Source organism: Mustela nivalis, assembly GCF_964662115.1.
Source record: "Mustela nivalis genome assembly, chromosome: 6".
NCBI lineage: Eukaryota > Metazoa > Chordata > Mammalia > Carnivora > Mustelidae > Mustela > Mustela nivalis.
This window is the reverse complement of record NC_139025.1, coordinates 129,704,407-129,724,349: the sequence shown is the minus strand read 5'-3', so window position 1 is coordinate 129,724,349 and position 19,943 is coordinate 129,704,407. Positions and strand designations below refer to the sequence as shown.

General features: G+C 48.4%; 1 protein-coding gene across 1 annotated transcript in view; it reads right to left on the bottom strand.

The window, feature by feature from the left end:
- The window catches only part of IGF1R (insulin like growth factor 1 receptor), a 300,467-nt gene that overhangs the window by 225,026 nt on the left and 55,498 nt on the right, over nt 1–19,943 (bottom strand). The window lies entirely within an intron of this gene.

The window sequence follows — 19,943 nt, the reverse complement described above, 5'->3', positions numbered from 1 at the left end:
ATTCCAAATATTCAAAAGTGCTTGTGGTTAGACAACAAAATACATCCTACGATTAGGAACATATACTTAAATTCTTAAAATCCCCCCATCCTCAAGGGGTAGCCTTAAAAGAAACAAGTAACGCCCTTTACTTCTCATTTTCGTAAGAAAACAGAAGGCTGACCTCAAAGGCCCCATTCCACCTGTACTGGCTGCAAGCTTCTTCCCTCAGAGTGAACAAACTCAAAGCCAGAACCAGAAAAGACCTTAATAATGTGCTTTTAAAACTACTAGTCGCCCTCCGTCGGTTCTCAAAATCTATTTGAATGCATCTCCTAGCGTTTGAATAAAAGACAGTCTAAGGGTACTAGGAAGGAAAGTTAGGAAGGAGTAAGTGAGCATTATGTTACAGGTCATACACAAAGTATGGGACATTAATTAAGTATAATTAAGTATAAGAACATCTATTTCAGTCATACACTTATTTTATCCTGGGGTCCTGATGTAGATCTATGTCTTACTGTGGTCTGGTCAAGCATTCGGAAACCCCTGATGGGGTGTACCTTTAATTCCAAGAGAGATGAGTTAACCTGCCCCAGGTTAATGCCTAGGAAGCGGTGGTATGCTGACATTAGAATTGGAGTCCTCGTTTTTAAACCTTCTCTCCCTTATGTAATCTTGCCTCTTTTCATCAATAAAACATTCAACACAAGAAGCCAGTAGAATGAATTTACAAATAACCATATTTGAGAAATTAAGGGAGCCGCTGATAGAAATTCTGTTCTTAACTGGGCTGTTCAGACCAGATACCCTTTAAATGGGCCCTGTGATCCCATAAACTTCTAATTACAAAATCCTGGACCTGCAGAAACAGGGTGTTACAAGCGAGAACTGTTCTTTCCAAGGGTTACGCAGGGAAAACCTTATCCGAGTTTGCCAGAAGCACACACGACACTTCCAAGGCCATTTACCAAGGACACACACACACACACACACACACACACACACACACTGTGTCCCAAGGGCATTCTAAACCAAGGCCCTTGCCAGGGCCTACTGTTTGAGCTCTCATGGAGATGGAGAATCCCAGGCTTCAATCCCTAAGAAAGCCCATTTCTCACTGTGGAAAGGCAAGGAGGCCCCCAGTTAATGTCTCCAGGGAGCTGGGGAGTTCACTGAGACCTCACACAGAGCCTGTTTTCATAGAAGGACAGTCAGATGTAGAAAAGTCTGTCTTATGAAAACACATTAGAGGTTTTTTTGTTTGTTTGTTTTTAATGCAAAGCAGTGTAATAAAAAGTATAGAGAAGGGACCCTACCCTATTGTCTGAATAATACCAGTTGATCTCCGAAAAGAATAAAAGCAAAGCAAGCACGTGGTCAGAAAATCCAAACAGGGCAAAAAATGTACAAGACGAGCAGTGAGGGTCACCCAGAATCTCCAGTCACTTTCCACAGAAAAAAATATGTGTTTCTCACATTCTGGGATTCCCTTCTGGAAAACTTTTTAATGACTGTACCAGCATTTACCAGAATATATTTACCACCAGAGAAAAACAAAAACAAAATACGCGCTTTTTAAAGTCAGACCTGAAGGATTACGCTATGCACAGGGGTCTGCGTGTTTTTTCACTTAATTTCTATAAGCATGTGTAGATTTAATTTGTTTTTTCTCCAGAAGGAACTGCTCTGTGAGTCAGCGTAGACTGGGCTGGTTCAAAGACGAGGTGAGTTCGGGGTCTTCCTCCAGCGCAATCTTGGACTGGAACTCTTCTGAAGATCTGACTTTTTTCAGAACAGCTGTTCTGAAAGTGAGAATTCTACTCTTTAGAAACGTATGAATCAGGAGCCAGTTTGATGTGCGATATTCTTTGTGCCTACTTTGCCATCCTACAAGGACTATTTAACAATTATACCCTCGGGAACAAAAATATTAAACTGCCTCAGTCTCTCGCCTGAAGAGCTGTCCTGCCTCAGGCCCTGTGTTGAGCCCTTTCCTTTTCTCCTCAGGACAGCCCTGGAAGGGAGCTAGCCCGGCCTTACAGAAGTACCTTAGAAAGATAAGCTCCTGAGCAAGGTGTCAGAGGCAGGAAGTGACAAAGCCAAGACTTTAAGCCAGATCTGTCTGATTCTCAGATCTCCTACTAGAAGGGACTTTCTTGACATAGGGTGAAGGTGCTGGCTTCCCCACCAGAGAAAAGGAAGCCACCTACAAAACTGTACGAAGAAAAGGCCATTACCCACTCCCTGGGGTCTCAGCCAGCAGTTGGCTTTGGGAGAGAGGGCAGAATAGGCTCAACCAAGTTAGCATAGGAAGAGCTAGGAGCTACCTTTGTTCTGTTGTCCCCTAACAGGGGTCTGGAGCAAAGTTGTGGAGGAGCTACTCTGGTCTCTCCAGGAGAAGGAAGACTGCCCAGGCTGAAGCCAGCCGACCTCACCCTTTGCTCCCGACCCCAAGTCCAGCCAGCCTTTCCCAGACAGACAAAAGGACTGGTAACCAACAGAGGCAACCATAGGCAGGCTTTCTCCCCGGAAACGTCACTGTTCACTAAAATGTCTATCTTGAATAACTGTGGGTATGTCTACAGATCCGGGAATGTGCAAAAACAAAAATACTTAAGAAGTATTTAAAAAGTGAGTAGAAACAGTCATCTTCAGTGAGTGCAGTGGCTACCTCCTGTTCCTTTTTTCTATGACGGGAAAAGAAGAGGGGGCTTTATTTTGCCTCAGCAGGGCCTCCAGGAGACCTTTTCCGGCCCAGCCGGCATTCCTTTGGGGTGACAGAGTGCCCGGCTGCGGTTTCCCCATCCTCCCGCAGCCCCGCAAGCGTGGTGACTAAGCCCACAGGAATCTGGCCCGTGCCCGACCCACCCAGAGGACAGCGAGGACAGGCAGCCGGAGGAAGCCCCGTGGCTGCCCGGGGCCCTTCCCCGGAAAGAAAACCCCAGTTCTGCCCTTAAGCCCCAGGTGCAACTTGGAGGGCTTGCTGCCTTGCTGCTACTGCAGAAGGAAAAGAGGCCACCTGAGCACAGGTGACAGCCCTCTGCCCTCCACAGGCTTTGCAGAGCACCCCAGATGCACCCCAGCCTGACTTAGCTAAGGGATGGCAAAGCCAGGCGGCAGGCTACACCTTTCTCTCTGAGAAAAACTCCACGTAAATGCTGGTTGTTTGCCTGAGGGAGGCAGCATTAAACTCTGGACAGGCAACCCCCAGTTCAGTTTGCCCAATAAATAAAAGAAAACAAGAAAAAAAAATAAATGTAAGGTTGCATGGCCAACTGATTTTTCAGGAGCCTCATTCATGGTCAAATCAGCATTCTGAGATCTGATTTCGATAAATCATTTCCTGACACTTTATATTTTACTCCCCATATGACTGTTATTTTGTGTGTGTGTGTGTGTGTGTGTGTGTGTGTGTGTGTGTGTGTGTATAGAATAAAAAGTTTCCTGTAAACCGCATCCCTTTCTTCCTTTACCACAATCTGCCATTCATCAGAGCTGAAGCACCGCTCACCCCTCTCCCACCATTTAAAGATATTTTTGTAAGTTTAAAGAAGGATTTAAAAAAAAAAATCTGGTTAAAAATCAGTTTTAAAAAAAGGTGCTTGATCACTGATCAGCATCCAGGCTGGGTTCCCCACATGAAAATAATCCATCAACATAAAAATGAATCCTGCCTAAGAGACAGGGGCTCTTAAAGACGGAGACAAAGGCACTACAACTCAGAAGCAAGTTGTTTCATAATTAAGCATCTGTAATTTGACCATTATGTCACTCCACTTTCATCTTTCCTTTATCGGAGGAGTCATAAATTTTCTGATCATGTATTTGAGAGAGAAAGAGCATGAGCCTGGGGAGCAGCCGGCAGAGGGAGAGGGAGAAGCAGGCTCCCTGCTGAACTGAGAGCTCCATGCAGGACTCGATCCCAGGACCCTGAGCCAAAGGGAGACGCTCAATCGACTGAGCCACCCAAGTTTTCTGATCATGTAAAGAAGGGGGGTAGTCTAGGGAGGAAGAGGGGAGGAGCAGGGCCGGGGGCCACGCTACAGAACCCTAGTCACTAGGCAGACAGGCACGAAAGCCCCTGGGCTATCAAGAACTCATCACACACGGTGCCTGGCCTTGGCCAGCGTATGGCAGACCATCCAGTCATTGTTGGGGGAGTGTTCACTGGATGGTTCAGGAATAGGGGGCTTGGAGGGCGGGGGGGGCGCTCTCTAGGAGATGGCAGAGGGGCAGGGGGCAACAGGAAGAGTTAGGAAGGAGCTACGGAATCAAAGAAAAGCAAGTCTGGATTCAGGTTGGCTGCTTAGCTTTGCACGACATCTTAACACATTACTTCGGGTTTGCTGGTGGCCTCAGTTTTCTCTACCCACAAAACAAGGAATGGCAGTATCCACCCTACGGGCGGACGCAGATTAAATGAGAATACTCATAAGATGTCTGGGACATGCTAATTGCTCATCACAAATGCCATTCATGACGGCAAACACACTGCTTCCTAAGAGACTGTTAACTGTCACAGGGATCCAGAGGGCAACCAAAGTCCATTCCTCCACATAGAGATCTCGTAGCTGACTCCTCTCCACCCAGAGCCCACATCCCGATGCCCAAAAGGGGCCTGGCATGCGCGGGTTAGCTCAGCAGCAACCTCAGAAGTCCCGCTCACTGGAAGCCGCACTGAAGCACCGTCAGGGAAACGGGCTCTCATCTGCAAAACCTCCAAATGCACAGGAATCTTCTAAAAGGTTCTGAAGAGCTTTAACACCGATTAGCAAAATCGCCCTTTTGTCAACATGGTTACTATGGCCTAGGATTGCTATTCAGAGAACACTGAGTCACGTAAAGACACCGGACAAGAAGACAAAGATTCTGGCCTAATAAGATGCTGTAACCTCGTTTCTACCGTCAGATGAATAGGTTTGTTTTGGCGTGGTTCACAGTGTCACCAGTGTGGCTTAAGGCACTCACCCCCTCTCCAAGAGCCCTGGAGGGTAGAAGAGAGAGCAGAACAAAGGGGATGGTGGCAGGGGAAGGAGAGAGTGTGTCTAGATGGAGACATGGATGGGACATGTCCCAGGTTCTGATGTGGCTGGACCCTCAGAGTCCTGGGCGTGGCCTTGGCTCAATGTTCCCATCCTTTTCCAAGTTAGCTTCCCTCTACCTCACTGTGACTTTTTGGGTGGGAGGAAGGCGGTTAAGAGAGCGTGTGAAGTTATTTTCTCGAAAGTGCTCATGGAATGAAAAGTTCTAATTGAACTTGTATATATTCCAGGGCCTAAGCCTTTGCTTATGTTTTAAGGGCAGCGCACTCCTGAATAACCAAATCCGTAGATATGGGACAGACAGCTCCTTAGGACTCTGCTGTGCGTGACAAGGCATGAGACCAGGTCACTCAGCCTCCTGCAGCTTTCTTTATCCACTGCAGGAAAAAAAAAACCCTCTTCTCACTTGCTAAGCCGGAGCCTGTTCCACGAGGGGGCAAAGCACCCCAGGGTCATCGCAGTCCTGTCTGCTCTCCCTGCCGGCCCCTCCCTGCCGGCCCCCTCCCACCTCGAAGACCCACCCTTGGTCAAGGATACCTTACGATACACAAGACCATGGCAAGGCTGTGTCGATTACAGAGGTCTCGGCTTAACTGGAACACAAGTACAGGGACTATTAACTGAAATATGTGGGCCCAGGAGTAGTTCATGGTGATTCCCGTAATGTCGGTAAGAATAGCAGGTGCAGGAAAGCACCTGTTGGAGATCCTGGAAGAAGGGATTCCTGAACTCAGTCAGGGAGCCAACTAAATGATTTTCCTTCCCTTTCTAAGAGCCATGGACACAGAGCGTTTCCTCGATCTGGCTTCCTCATCCCCCAAGAGCAGTCCCTGGAAGCCATATGTGGACGCCAAGCCAAGCGCATGATACCCCCCTCACCGACCCACCTGGACAGACGACCCCTCTCCTCCAGGAAACTCATGTCTGGGGCCCACACAGAAAATGGCCTTAACACAGAAATCCAGAGAGTTGAGTCTCCTTAAAAAAAAAAAATCGGTCTTATAAGCGCATAGGTTTTGGCTCACAGGTGTTGCGAATGGAATCATTTGGTTGGGGAAGGGAGGAGGTGACCCAGGACACAAAAAGTTAATGGTTACCCGCTGTGGTCTGCTTTGGTCTGTTAGTTCAAACGTTACCTCATTTGCAATAGCCATAAATAACTAAATAAAATCCTAGAAGAAATGGAAATTTGTTTGTTTCCATTTTCTTAAAATATTAATCACCGCTACAATTAACTGTGGATTGGCCTCAACTGCTCCAAGGCTCTTTTGACCTGCTAATTAAATTTGCCCTCGCTACCATCATAAAAAGTCTAGGAAACTTTGGGTTTCTGAGCATACTACAGAGGATGAGAGAATCACAGCCACTGAGTTCCAATTGCCCGCTCCACTTAATAAACAAAAAACGTTAACAACATACATTTTAAAAAATCTAAGTGGCTTCCGAAGGTAGACATTGTGAGTCTCCCCAGAACGCACAACGGAGGCTTCAGACAAGAGTTTAATGAGCTGTTAACTGCTATCTTCTGGGCCTGGCGAGCTTAGCTTCTCCCCCTCCTACAGAGGTTGTACAAAAAGCAGTAAGCATCACAGTCCGTGCTAAACAGAGCTACACACTTAAGCATCTTCCCCTTTATGGTCTGTAATCCAAGCCGCTCTATTAGCAGGCAGAAGAATCCTGGCTAGCGTCAAAACTCCCTCATCTTTCCATTACTCCAAATGACAACCCTTCCCCACTACTGTCTTTGCATTAAGTACCAGGAGCTGAAAGATGCAATCAATTTAATACTTCTTTCTGCCCATTTACATTGCTGATTCGTTGCAGCAGCTCCTCTTTGCCACAAATCCTTCCTTTGCCCATTCATGTCTGCATACTTAACATAGATCTAATATTTCCTTAGGCCAAAGATCACACACTGAGTTCTTCTTTGACTGGAAGACAGAAGAGATATGGAGAGAGGATGTCTGGAATCCCTTCATTCTCACAGACAGCCCCAGAGAACAATTCTCAATAAATTGTCAAAAGCTTGGATCGGAATCCCCTGTGTTTCAGATCCAAAGTGGGGGGGAAGGACAGGAGAAGCCACCACAATGTACCGAGCCCATCCTGGTTTCAGACACTGTCAGTCCCTTTCCTGATTTTAGATCATAAAATTTGCTCGGGGGCCCTGTGATGGAGCAGGGGGTCTAAACCAGACACGACCCCAAGACCACATTTCATAAAACTCACGACATGAGTAACGAACCAAAAGTCCACCACGCAGAAACCAACTCAAGTCCTTTGAGAGCAAGAATCGCATCTTCTACTTGTTACCTCCTATGGCACTTGGTAGACATGTTCCAAATTCCACTTAGAATCTTCCCACCCAGACAGGCAGGCAGAAACCCAGGAGTGCTGATTCCCAGCTCCTATCCTGTTCCCCCAAGCCTGAACACTTGGGAAATGCTAAGCCCTCAGAGAAAGAATCTTTCCCCCACCCCCTTTTAAAAAAATCAGATATAAAGTGGAAACCACCAGCTTCCCACCACCACCCCTGCCTCACCCATCAGAAACTAAGGGACAGAGCTTCTGGATAGAGCTCCAAAGCACCAACCCCCCCAAAACCATAGCTATGGGCACTCACTGGATAGAAAGGACACCTAAAACAAACAGCCTTTGGGCAGGTTGGGGGTGCAGAAGAGGGGCTGCTGGCTGGGACCTCAACTACCGCTCTAATTTCTGTTTTTATGAAATAATGTGCTCTCCATTCCAAATGCCTTGCAAAGTTTTGGAGTGTAACCCATTCGCAAGGTGAGGGCCCTATATACAATGCCAGGCAAATAGTACTGAGCAAGTATAGACATCCTTACAGAAAAATCTCGATTTCCCATAAGGCAAATATTCTTTCCAGCAAAGCCCCAAGTATGGATCTCTCCTCCCTCTCTGCTCTTAGCACTCTTGGCCTCTCCTCTTTTGGCCAAAATTCTGGGGTACCTTATTACACGGCATAAATTGTCTCCTTCCTGGGGAAGGTCATGTGCTTTATCTTCTCTCATAACAAAATCAGAAGTTTCTTTCACACTGCCTAGCACGGAACTTGCACTAAATAGACCCATCAACAGAAACAATGGAAACTTTGGCCAAGGAACAACTGAAACCTGCACAGACACATCAAGACCTAACTCAGATGTCACTCACAGGTCAAGCCTCTTTGCCACCATCCCTTGTCACGGGAATGATACGTACGTAATATATTCTCTTTCCCTTCATTAAGGACCCCGGATTTCTATTAACGAGAATGGTGAAGGAGGAACAGGAGACCCCAGGTAATTCACAGCTCAGCAGAGGTCATGGACTCACGCAAACCATGTGCGTGTACACACACTACCCCACCCCCACTCCCTCGATTGCTCTTAAACTCTATGGATAGTTGGTTTTTTCATTCCAGACAGAACTGCTTTGGCCACCCAAAAATATAATACCGATCCCTTTATAAAATTCCTGGACTAGAGTGATACAAGCTCAGTGCCCAAAGTGCAAGACTGAACAGACACACGCTCTCATACCTGCACTGCCCCAAGCAGACTCCCCAGTTTACGCTGCCCTCACAACCCAGCCTCCCCATCTTCACGAGAGCCAAACTACTCTGGTGCCACCCAGGGTCAAGACTCTGCGGGAGATGGACTCGTACAGAGTATCTTTTCCATGGGACTCCCTCTGGCTATGAGGATAGCGAACTGAAACTTATAAACAGGGCTCAAGTCCTAACCTACAAGTTGTTTATCATCTATTTTCTGAAAGACACAAATGGCGAGTAAGCAAGGTTTTCTAAAACAATGGTTAAGAATACAGAGGGAAGCGATCACTGACCAAAAAACATGGCAATGGCCCGATACCAGCCCACGAATGAGCTTACAGGTACCCGAGCCCTCCATAAGGGGGATATGGGGAGGTCTCATGGAAGAGCGGTCTTGAGCAGAGCTTCGAGGAGCAGGAGGACAATGGTTAGGGAGAAACCACCAAGAGCATGACAATGTTTGCTCCAGCTGAAACTCCCTGTGTAGACGTTCCAAAGCCAGAGTTCCCAGCACCAAAATGCTCAGCAAGACACACCCAACTACTGAGAAAGTATTTTAATTTCACTTGGATCATTCCAGAAGAGCTCGTGAGTCCAAAGCAAGTCAGCAGTATCATGGTAGACATCAGTCACTTGCCATGATAGCAGGAAACTCTTGCTGGGCTATCAGTTTGCTCAGATTCTGGAAGAGGGAAGGCTTACTTTAGTTGAAAAGAATGATTTAGATGAATTTAAATTCATTCAACTTAATCGTGTTACATCGGTATTTCTCAAAGTACTTATGAATAATTCACTTTGGTAACAGCAAAAGCCAGACCAGAATAAGTCACTTCAAAGATACAAGACTTAACATAAATCCTACTGATTTTCCTACCCTCAACGCCTTCTCTAACCACTTTTATTTCTTTCTACCCTATCGCGGAGATGCTTCGCCAGCCTCCTATCCTACATCTGCTACCAGCTCATCAGAGCTTGTGAATCACAGCCACCTCCTGGGACCCCACAGCCTTCTACTCTCTAGTCCTGTCCCTAGGGGTGGGGCCCATTCAAAGACCAGGTCAACTGCTTTATGCCTCTGCAAGTCAAGACTGGCTGTTTCCATTTCTCTAGCAGTGGTGACTGACAACAGGGCCAATGGACCCAGTGTAGGTTCCCAGCACCCTACTCTGCAACAATGAATCTCAGAGCTGGAAGGAAACTCAGGGCACACTTGGTTCAACAGACGAGGAGCCCAAGGAACAGGGTGGCTAAGTGCCTGGCTTCCAGCCTCTGGGCTAAGGTGTAGTGCTTTCTGCATGCTTCTGCAAACCCATGCTCTCTGCAATAAATGATGATGCTCATGTGTACGTAATTTTCCTGCAAACTCCGCTTGATCATGAGGCTGGGCTGTCCTCTTCGCCTTCTCGCCACTCAATTAGCCAGTCACCTGCCTCTCCAGCCTGACTTCAGAGAGAAAGCACTGACCAGAGCTTTTTTGCATTTATTTTGATCTGGTGGTGGCATCGGAGACCAGAGTTACAGGAGTGTGAAGAGCTGAGATAGGAGAGAGGGTTCATGCCTCACATCTTTGGAAAACACATAACGTACTGGGGCTTGTTTAACCACAGAGACTCCGAGCTGGCTCATACGCAATGAGTCACAAAAACCATGCACCTTTTATCGCAGAGCTGGAGTGGGGTCTGAACACCACTGCGATCACCATTTCTCTCTAACAACCACTGAAATGCCTTCTCTGGCGGCTCTTCATCCGTACTCTGAGGCTTTCCATGAACGTGGTGCCTGCCAGATAAAGCTGCCTGGCAAGATCTGGAAGAACGGCAGAAACCTCCCTGTGGGACCAGACCAAGTTGAGGGTCTGAAGTCCCCCAACCCTGCAGGGCTAACCTGAAATTCAAGGCATCTTCCTGGGGCATGGGAACGGGCAGGAGGTACAGCGAGGCATGGAGAGCGATCACAGCGTGGCCGTCTGTAAATCCACCTCCACATCAATCTCACGCCACAACCTTCTCTTGAAACAGTAGTGTGTTAAGTTGGCTTTGCCTGTTGTAGCAATTGTCCAGCAATAAAACCCTCCTGACTTAAGCACCCCCAAGACATTCACCCTCCTAATCACCATCTCTGGCACCCAGTGATTTTTCCAAGGAGAATTTTGTTTTTGTTTTTGTTTTCCCCCCACAACAAACAAGAAATATTTTTGATCTAAAGAAGCATTCTTCCAAGAAAATTATACATTCTCAGAATTCCATTCATAAACGACTATGATGTCAAGGTCCTTCAAGTCTCGACTACCTGTGAGGCTAAAAAGAGGGCCAGAGAGGAGATAGCAATTGGGGAAGAAGCGGGCAAGAAATCTCAGAGGACAACACCATGCCACCTGGGCCACACCACCTTGCTGCTGTGACCAGGACCATGCATGAAATTACAAAGAGGAAGTAAAGGGTATTCAATGCCGCATCCGGGCTTCTCTGTCTTTCCTTGTAGGTGGGAGAGAGGACAAGGTACATTTTCCCTGACTTTGCTTAAAACCCATTCCAGGGGTGCCTGGGTGGCTCAGTGGGTTAAAGCCTCTGCCTTCAGCTCAGGTCATGATCTCAGGGAACTGGCTCTCTGCTTGGCGGTGAGCCTGCTTCCCCCTCTTCTCCCTCTCTGCCTGCTTGTGATCTCTGTCTGTCAAATAAATAAAATCTTAAAAAACAACAAGAACATTCCAAAGCTTCTTTGACACAGTTACTTAAAACCTCTTAATGGAACGACCTATGTATTATCAAAGATCCAATCATGTCAAGTTCACTGAGGAAGAGAACAAGAAAACTTATCCCTACATCCTATTTGAGGGATAGTCTAGGAACCTACTAATATCATCTACTCAGCAAAGCCTAAGGGGCCATTCAGAGGTTAAGGAATCAGAACGGAATCGTCATACACCTCCAGGAACAAAACTCATCTCTTCTGGACCTAGGGATCTGCCTAGTTTCCATCTGTCTCCATCATTACCACTAATACCTTCTGTGGGGGCCATGGGGGTTCCTAACTCAAACACTATGGCTCCCAGGAAGTATTTCTAATAACATCAGCCTTCATCTTGCCCTTTTTTGTATCACAGACTATTTGCTCCCCAATCTTCCTTTATTGTTTTCCCATTCCTTTTTGCAACTAAGCCCAACTCCCTGGTCTCAGCAGCTGCTAAAAACCATCCAAACACTTTGCATCCACCCGGAAATCCAGAATGGCAGCCTCAGTTCACAGATCTGCTGCCAAGGGCAGATGTACGCAAATCGCAGCTGGACCATCCTCCCCACGGGCCCCTGGGCACAGTGGGCTTGGGCCCAGGGGCTGCAGAGCTGGTCTTGCATGCAGGACGGCGGGGCCTGCCTGCACAGCTCCGGCAGCGACAACGTCACATGCCTCACCCAAGTCCCCTCTTTAGAACTTGCAAAAACAAAAGTGGAGGCAGCTACACGCTGGGTCAGTCTGCACAGCCTTTGTACGCAAGGCGATGAGTAGCAAGTGACACAGAGTCCCCAAACACGCCGCCTCTGTTCCCCTCCCACGTGGATTCTGCGAAAAATGGCACGGAGAAAGGAGAGAGGACCGGGTGGATGTTTGTGACCGAGGCAAAGAAACAAAAAGTGACTTCTGTCCAATAATGAGATGAAACAGAAGCCGGGCTTCCGGGAGAGGGCCTGACATTCCTGCACAGCATTTTCCCACCCACCTGATCCCCTCGAACGGAAGGAAGATCTAAGGGAGGACAGAGAGAGCCAGTGTTTGTTTCCTGCACCGGGGGCGAGAGCAGGGAAACGAAACAAAACAAAACAGCCGAAACGGGGGAGAGGCTGGGAGGCTGGGTGGGAGCATAAAGTGGTACGCACACGCAAGTACACACACACACACACACACACACACACACACACCCTCGGCTAGCATTACCCACCTGAAGACAATAAACAGGCACATGCTTCAGCCTGAGCAGACGCTTGGCTACCTATACTACGTGAGCCCGGAAGTTGCCCCAAATAAAAATGCACATCCTTGTTATCGTTACCAAAAACTGAGCCCACTGTATAACCAATTTACTGCTCTCCGCAAAAAAACACATTAAAAAAAAAAAAAAGTTAAGGGACCTCTGGGTGGCTCAGTTGGTTAAGCCATGCCTTCAGCTCAGGTCATGATTCCAGGGTCCTGGGATCGAGTCCCACATAGGGCTCCTTGCTCAGCAGGGAGCCTGCTTCTCTCTCTGCTTCTCCCTGCCACTCTGCCTGCTTGTGCGCGCGCGCTGCTTCTCTCTCTGATAAATAAATGAAATCTTTAAAAAATAAGATAATATTTAATGGTAGTATCAAACAAGAATCTTATTGTTGACATTTCTTAAATTCTTCCCAACACCAAGCTTGCAAGCAGAATGAATTCACGGGATTTGATAACCGAATAAATAGCATTTACATGGAACCACAGAGGCCCCACAGGCATCCTGATAGAGACATATGGACCTCACTGAATGTTCTTTAAAGATACGGCTTATCTGGACAGACACAAGAATTTGAACAATTTGGATTAAATTAGCAAGAACCACTCCTACACTATACCATGCTATTTATGATAATTGAATTTTTGCAATTTAGAAAAAGCAATAGAGAAAGACCATATAAGATATGGCAGTAAACATACGTGGTCAATCCAGTTTAAGGCTCAGAATTCTAGATAGTCTCCGAAGGCAGCTCTGAGATACTTTAATTTTCGAAAGACTAGCAATGGCTATCATTTCCCAAAAAACTACTATGCGTTCGGCGGTCTGTCTGGGGCAGTCTGTCAAGTTCTGTATCTGCCCATCCCTATTTCACAGATGGAAGAGGAGGTCTGGCGGCCCCATTCCAGCACCTAGAAACACAGGAGGCTGATGAATGGAATCCTCTTGATTCATCGACTGTTCTTAAACCTTTGTCATATGATGACGCTTGTCTATATGTGTAGTGTGTATGCACGTGTGTGTATGTATCTATGGATGTACACATATAAATAAGATAAGTACCCCCTAGGTGGCTCAGTCAGTTAAGCATCTGCCTTCAGCTCAGGTCATTACCCTGGGGTCCTGGGATCAAGTCCCACATCAGCCTCCTTGCTCAGCAAGAAGCCTGCTTCTCCCTCTGCCTGCCGCTCCCCCTGCTTGTGTTCTCCTCTCTCTCATACACACAAATAAATAAAAATCCTTACAAAATTAAATAAAATAAATAGATCCCGTTTTGTACAAAATTAGATCTTCTTGCAAATATCAATGTTCGTATGTCCACAGGGGGACAATCACAGGGGCAAGGCCAACTAACCGTACCCAAAGTCAAGTCAGAGGGTGGCAGGCATGTGAAGGCAGCTGCGGTCTGCACGGAATCCACACCACTGTCAAGGGTAGATACCCTGGGACTCTCAGGAGTGAGGCCCCAGCCAGCCCCATGACATCCTAAGAACTGAGGAACCATGGCCGAGAGAATACCGCAGGAGCACACTCTTCCCTGGAGGGCCACGCTTCCTGCCCGTGACTCTCCCTACGCCACCGGCCCCAGAAGCCCTCATCACTCCCTGGCCCGAGATGACAACCGCCTCCACCAAGCTCTGGGACCTGCTGGGCTCCCGTGCCTGCTCCTTGTGTCGTTCAGGCGGTTTCAGGGCTCGGAGGGGAGCTACATTTCCAAAGACAGAGAAGACAGGCCAGACACAGAATAGAACCCAGAATGGTCTAGATTTTAGATTTTGACCAGGCGCTGGCTCCTTCTTCCAAAAGGAAGATTTCTAAATTGCTTCAACTCAGATTCCCAAGTTATGCATGGTGATAAACAGATGCCTGCTCTGCTTAATATCTTCACCGTGACCGTCGGGAAGATTACATCTCCTGCTACCTGCATTCCTAGAACACCATGGCCATCTCTCACTTGCTCCTTGTCAGGGGAGCATTCTATCATGGGAGGGTGCTAGGGGACCCTGCTTCCCACAGCCTGAGTCCCAGGAGTCACACGATAGACTAAAAGGAGGTATGTTTCCAATTCATGGCTTCCCGCTCACCAGGGGCCAAACCTAACTTTTGAACCATCCCGTGCACTCGAGTTGAGCAATGCAATCTAGGACACGGTTAGCCACGGGCCCACACAATTCATGTCATTCCCACTCTAATCAAGAATACACACAAGACAGGGCGCCTGGGTGGCTCAGTCCATTAGGCATCTGCCTTCGGCTCAGGTCATGATCCCAGGGTCCTGGGATCGAGCCCCACATCGGCCTCCTTACTCAGTAGGGAGCCTGCTTCTCCTCTCCCTCTGCCTGCTGCTCCTCCTGCTTGTGTGCTCTCGCTCTCTCTCTCTCTGTCAAATAAATAAATATTTTTTAAAAAGAAAATACACAAGAAAAGCAATGTAGAAATAGTAATGTAACAGAGGAAGTGTTTTAGGAGTAGGAAGAAATCAGGACAATCTTAAAAGTGGGCTCAACCGGTGAGATCTGAAGGGAGTCCAGATAGTTCCCGATATATAGAATTGCAAAAATCACCCAAGGAGAGTTATTCCGAAAAGCCTTTTGCTCTTGAAGCTGAGATCTTTATTAAAAACAAAATAAAACAAAAACCAAACTTCTGAAGGGAGCCCAGGAAAGCGACACCCTAATTAGGGAACGGTTAGCCAAGAGCAAAGCCTTTCCATAACCAGGCCCAAGAGCCAGGATATGGGGATGGGCTACGAGGGGTTGCAGAGAGCCATGGACACAAACTGCTTCACCATCTTGGTAAAAAGGGTCGGCAGTCAGGGAGAACAGAATGTGATCTCCATGCCTGACTATAAAAGGCAGAGAAACGAGGCCCAGGGGCATGTGACCCCCTTCTAAATAAAGATCACCCCCACACCGGAGCAGCTGACCAGAGCAGGGGCCTTCCAGGGGAAGAGACAAGCTCCTACAGACAACACAACCCAGAACCTACTCAACGGACTGCCTTCCCGTCCACGATCTGCAGGGCTGTCTCGGCTCCAGCAGGCAATGCAGACCCCCTCCTCATTCACAGGGGGCAGTCTGAGGGCTGTAGCATGCAAGAACCCTGTGGCCGACCACACAGCATTTTATAGAAAGAAATACCCCTCACGAGAAGCTTAAAACTTGAAGGGGATTGGGGGGAGAGGAGGAGGAAAAATTAAGAAGAAATAATGCACATCGCACGCATGAGGGCTCAGGGCAGAGACACTGTGCCCTTCACCTCACCCCAATCCAGCAGGTGATTTACAGACACGTAAACCAGCCCCCCACTTGGACCCAGCAGGCCAGAGGTACCCATCTATAAGAAAATGAGGAAGAAATCCAGAAGAAAATGAAGAAGGGGAACCACTCCGCTGCACACACCATACCGCCCTGTGAGATGTATCTGATAAACAGAAACACGAGAACCCGTAAAGAGGGGGAAAAACGTAGAATTGTCTTTTTTATGCTCCCTGCCTTCACTTGAAGTCCCAGATCTCATCCGTGAGATGGCCGTTGAAATGTTTTCCTTTTATCAAAAAAGGCAGCCACTTACTGCCTTCTCATGCAAGGGCTCCAATCTGCTATTTTCCTGGTTTCTCCTCTGGAAGGCAGTGGGAAATGCAGCCAGACTCCGGGACCGCTGTTGCCGGTCAATGCCCTTTTAACTGAAATAAGGCTGCACCACCAGCAAAGCCAGTCTGCACCACAGCCAGGCTTGCCACCTTCAAGCATTTTCTGCCAAAGACCAGGCCTTCCCGTAGGCAGTGACAACACAGTGATCTGAGCAGACCCTAAACTATCTGTTCTGTTGGGTTAAAAAGTACTCGGAGATGTTAAGTTTAGCAGGAAGTTTTGGACTTTTGTGTGTGTATTTTGCTTTGGTGAGGGTATCTCTAGATCTGCAATCAAGTACCAGAAAGCCCCAAGGGCAAGCGAACAGCAGACACCACTGAGGCAATGCACGGGGCAGGAAGAGAACCACGTCTTCCGAGAGGATCTGCCCCCTCTTCCCTCCTTGCACAGGTCAGCTTTCAGCGTACGACTGCCGTACGACAACCAGTAACGAATGGTGTCGCAGACCAAGCCTTGACTTTGAAGAGGATTCCTGTATTTCTCCACCATCTTTGGCCTTGGATCCTTCTGACAAGGGCGGGCGAGAAAGGAGCTATGACGGTCTATGGCTGATCCTCCCTGCTGGTGAAGAGCTGGAGAAGAGTTCTGGTGACCTCGCTCCTGGGGAGCAAGGACCGACCGTGAAAATGACACAAGAAACATCCGCATTTCGCAATCCTTGAATCTTTTGGCTTGCCGGGGACTGTCAACACACACTATGTCTGCTCAAGGTGGGAAACAGATCTTCCTGAGCATAAATCTTTCACAAAGCAGGTGCCACGCTCGCCCCTGGGGTGACAGCCATACTCTCCACGACTGCAAGGACACGCCCAGAATTTATTTGGCAATGCAGAAAGGGCTGCTGCCAGGCTTCTCTGTGGCGAGACAGCCCACCGGAGTCTGCAGAGTCCCGAAGTCCTCCACCAACGGGCATGGAGTCTGCCTAAAGCACACCGCCACGGGCCAGGGATACTGCCGGCAGAAGGCAGGGAGGTGGCTTGTCGGGGGCATGGCCCCGTTTCACGAGCACTCACGGGCTCCCACTACAGGATTTCAGGTGGGGGCGGGGTGGGCTATTGGTTGGTCAGAGTGTCGGTTAGGGAGCTCCCTGGGCCCAGGCACCAGCACGGGGAGGCTGGAGAGAGGCCGGGTCACGGAAGGGTAGGGGATAGCAGATTCGGGAAACATGTACAATGGAAAGGGCTTGTCCTTCAACTGGAGGAGGGAGCCTCCAGAGGAGACCTACGTTTCTGACATGGGAGCGGGGAGCCCAAGAATGCTGCCCGTGCAGAAGGGGGAATCCAAGAAAGACAACAGGTAGAGGTGAGGAGACAGAGAAGCCCAGCAGACACGGAGTCACCCGCAGGTGTCTGGACAGGAATGGATCTATGGGTCCGGGGCTCACGAAGAGGTCTAGGCTACAGATGGTATTTGCAGACGAGGTGCAGATGGAAGGGTGCTGAAGCGTCAGATGGGACATCCTGGGGGAACAAGGACAGTGAAAAGGGGCCTAGGATGGAAGTCTGGAGACCACTAGTCATCAGAGCCTCGACCAAGGGAAAGGAGCCCACCAGAACCAGCTGTAGAGACGGAGGAGAAGCGCTGTCAGAAGGCAGGGGAGGCGGACTCACCAGTGCTGAACATCAAGGGCACAGTCCCATTTCTACTGAAAGGAAAATGCCATACACAACTTTTTTAAGGGCTGGTCGATTTTTTTTTTTTTTTTTAAAGCACACAAGCAGGCAGAGAGGCAGGCAGAGGTGGAGAGAGAGGCAGAGAGAGAGGCAGGCTCCCCGCCGAGCAAGGAGCCCGATGCAGGACTCGATCCCAGAACCCCGGGACCATGACCTGAGCCGAAGGCAGCGGCTTATCCCACTGAGCTACCCAGGCGTCCCAGGGTTGGTCACTTTTTAGGAGTAACTCAAGCCTCAATAAAACCACCCCTCCAGGGGCCCCTGGGTGGCTCAGTGGGTGAACCACCTGCCTTTGGCTCACGTCATAATCCCAGAGGAAGTCCTGGGATTGAGCCCCACGTCGGGGTCCTGGCTCTGGAGGGAGTCTGCTTCTCCCTCTCTCTCTGTCCCTCCGCCCTGCTCACGCTATCTCAAAGAAATAAATAAAACCACCCCTCCAAATCATAAGACAACAGAGAAAAACAGAAGGATGCAGGGAACCCATAAAGTCGTCATTTCCTTAATGGGGCTGTCCATGAAGCTGCCACAGTCATGAGAGAAAAGAAGGAGTTGAAGGGAGAGCATCAAGTAGAAACCGCGTATCGGCACTCCATAATTGAGTGTTTCTCCGTGATGTCAAAAATTTCACACACATCCTTGATTCGACGTAGCTCTCCAGATGCTCTTCCTCCCTCCGTAGGCAGCCCTGTGAAGAACAGCTCAATGGGATTTGGCCACACTTCATCGTTTTCAATGGCCACCTTAACGCTCATGTTGACTTCCCGGCAGATGACACGCTGTCCAGACTCAGTGCCCTCCACCTGGCTCCTTGAACGGTTCGTCAGCATCCTGCTGGAGAGGGGTAGGAATCCCACAGCACCGCAGTGCTCAGCCACAGACACGATGGGGAGGGATGGGGGTGGGGGAGGAAAACGCATGGCCATAGGGGGCGGACTCTGAAGAGAATGGAAGCCCCACCTGTCATGTCAATGCTCTAGTAACCATGTGAAAAGCTACAGAAACAGGTGAAATTAATTTAATAACATAGTTTACTTAACCTATAGGTCCAAAATATTATCATTTCGACACAGAGTCAATACATTACGAGCTACTAAGGCGATAACCTTACTTCTTCTCCCCTTATACTACGTCTTTGAAACCCAGTGTATTTTAGGCTTCAAGCAAGTTTCCATTCACACCGGAGGACATTCAAGCATGCAATCAGCCACATGTGGCTAGTGGCTGTCGCACCGCACAGCACAGGTCTCAAGGGACATCATGCAAAGGGAGAGTTCCAGTTCAATGGGAAAATCTCAGAGAAACCTGCCTATGCTGGAGTTTTCCTCAAAGCCCAAGATGGAGGGAAGACAGTTTCCTCGAATGCTGTTCAGGATTTTCAATAAATATACCCTCCTAAAATCTCAGAAACACGTCAGCCAGACTGAGACAACTGGCAGGGGAGAAGGCTGCAGGGTGTGGCCTTGGGCAAGCAGGGGTCCAGCCAACAGGCCTGTCGGCATCAGCTCTACCAGCACCAAGGCCCAGTATCTAACCTCATTGGTTTTTTTGGTATTTTTCCTTTTTTTTTTAATACCTTTTTTTTTTTTTTAAATAATCCCTATGAGAAAGGCAGGATCTCTCCAGATTGAAAAAACAAACAACAACAAAAAATGAAGGGCCAGGCCACTTAAATTACTTGCTACCAGACCTGGACCCAGAACCCACCCCTGCTCCCGGCTTCTTCAACAACCTGCTGGTCAGAAACAGCGTAAGTCCACAGCAACCCCAGAGTAGATACCAAATAGGTCACTAAACAAGCGCCCATCTAATGACTTTTTTAAATAACATCTCCCTTTTGTACAGAGCTGATGAGTTTCCAAAGCAGTTTTGTGCACATGTTTGGCTGTCACTAAGGAATAACACGAGACTGCCCTAAGAAATGTTCTGACGATGCCCAACTACAGCCCAGAAGGACTGGCTGGTCCAAGGTCCCCTGGGCCCCTTAGACAGCATCCAACCCCTTCCCACCACACAGGATGCCTCCCCTGAAGACACCATTTTCTTTTAAAACAAAATTTTAAAAAGGTGTTT